This window comes from Apium graveolens, chromosome 6 (assembly GCF_009905375.1).
Source record: "Apium graveolens cultivar Ventura chromosome 6, ASM990537v1, whole genome shotgun sequence".
NCBI lineage: Eukaryota > Viridiplantae > Streptophyta > Magnoliopsida > Apiales > Apiaceae > Apium > Apium graveolens.
The window spans coordinates 184,410,341-184,412,478 of record NC_133652.1 but is presented as its reverse complement, the minus strand read 5'-3'; the positions used below and the strand labels follow the sequence as shown (position 1 = coordinate 184,412,478).

Genomic DNA, 2,138 nt, shown 5'->3' with positions numbered 1-2,138 from the left:
TGGTTCTCTACCGAACACCCCAACATGCATATCAGGGATTTCATTGAGATCTGCGACACTTTAAAGTTCAATGGTGTGACTAAAGATGCTATCAAGCCGCGACTCTTTCCATTCTCTTTGAGGGATAAAGCTAAGTGCTGGTTACACTCTCTACCGGCAGGGTCTATCATAACTTGGGAAGATCTTGCTCAAAAGTTTCTCACTAAATTTTTTGCCATGACGAAGACTGCAGCAATCAGGAATGCTCTTACCCAGTTCGCGCAGCAAACTGGAGAATCACTGTGTGAGGCTTGGGATCGATATAAGGAGATGCTAAGGAAGTGCCCACACTATGGCATGCCTGATTGGATGATTATCAACTATTTTTACAATGGATTGGGTCCTACTTATAGGCCCATGCTTGATGCAGCATCAGGAGGAGCCTTGTGGGCTAAGAGCTATGATGAAGCTTATGAACTTATTGAACTGATGGCTGCTAATGAGTACCAGAATCCTTCCCAGAGACTAACTCAGGGAAAATTAGCAGAAACTCTAGAGTTGGATGCAGCAACTGCTATAGCTGCCCAACTTAAGGCTTTGACAATGAAGGTGGACACTTTGGCTAATTATGGAGTTAATCAAATTACTAGTGTCTGTGAGAATTGTGTTGGTGCCCATGAGACTAGTCAGTGTGCAATATCTAATGAATCAGCTCAGTTCGTGAGCAACTTCCAGTGATCGCAGTAACCTGTGCCAGCCACCTATCATCCTAACAACCACAATCATCCTAATTTCAGTTGGAGCAATGCTCAGAATGCGATTCAACAGCCTTATCGGCAGTATCTAGCTAAGCAGCACAACCCCCTGAGTTTCAGCAACCATAGTATGCACCAAAATAACAAATTCAGCTGCAACAAGCTAATAAAAAATCTGAATTAGAGGAGTTGAAGCTCATGTGCAAAAGTCAAGCTGTTTATATCAAGACCTTAGAAAATCAAATTGGGCAAATTTCCTATGCCTTGCTAAATCGTCAACCTAGTATATTGCCTAGTGACACTGAAGTACCAGGAAAGAAGGAAGATAAGGAGCAGGTAAAGGCAATTATTTTGAGGTCTGGGAAGGTTGCAAATCCCGATCACACTCAAGAGTTGACTGAAGAAGTTGGGGTTGAGGAAGAAGCAAAGCAGCATGATGAAGAAGTGGAACCAAGGAAGACTATTGTTGAGCACACTCTTCCTGAGGGTAATACAGGGGAGAAACAGATCTATCCTTCACCACCTTTTCCTAAGAGTCTGCAGAAGAAAAAGCTGGACAAGCAATTCGAGAAGTTTCTGGAGGTGTTCAAGAAACTTCATATTAACATACCTTTCGTTGAGGCTCTTGAGCAGATGCCTAGTTATACAAAGTTTATGAAAGGTATTCTCTCTCGCAAGGTGAAGCTAGATGATTTAGAGATTGTCGCTCTCATGAAGGAATGCAGTGCTGTGCTGCAGCAGAAGTAGCCTCCAAAGCTTAAAGATCCAAGAAGATTCACTATTCCATGTACTATTGGAAAAGTGTCTTTTGATAGATGCTTATGTGACTTGGGAGCTAGCATCAATCTAATGCCCTTGTCAATCTTCAAGCAATTGGACTTACCTGATCCCAAACCAACTTATATGACCTTGCAGTTGGCCGACCGTTCTATTATATATCCAACAGGTATTGTGGAGGATTTCTTGGTCAAGGTAAATAAACTCATCTTCCCTGCTGATTTTGTCATTCTTGATTTCGAGGAGGATAATAAGATTCTCATAATCTTGGGAAGGCCTTTCTTGGCAACTGGCCAGACCCTGATTGATGTGGAGAAGGGTGAGATTACAATGCGAGTGTTGGATCAGGATGTGAGTTTCAATGTGTTCAATGCTATGAAATTTCCTAATGATAATGAGGAGTGCTTAAAAGTCGAGTTGTTCGACTCGGTGGTCACATCAGAACTTGATCAAATGCTAAGGTCTGATGTCTTAGAAAAAGTCTTGTTGGGAAATTCAGACAGTGAAGATGATGAAGGAGATGAGCAATTGCAATATTTGAATGCGTCTCCCTGGAAGAGGAAGATAGATATACCTTTTGAATCTCTTAGAATGGAATAATTGAGCAAAGCTCCTAAATGCCCCAAG

General features: G+C 42.0%; 1 non-coding gene across 1 annotated transcript; it reads right to left on the bottom strand.

The window, feature by feature from the left end:
* Positions 1 to 231: 231 nt before the first annotated feature.
* LOC141669216 (small nucleolar RNA R71) lies at positions 232 to 338 on the bottom strand. Its single transcript, XR_012553507.1, has one exon. It is a non-coding gene; the product is annotated as a small nucleolar RNA R71 (small nucleolar RNA).
* Positions 339 to 2,138: the final 1,800 nt, after the last annotated feature.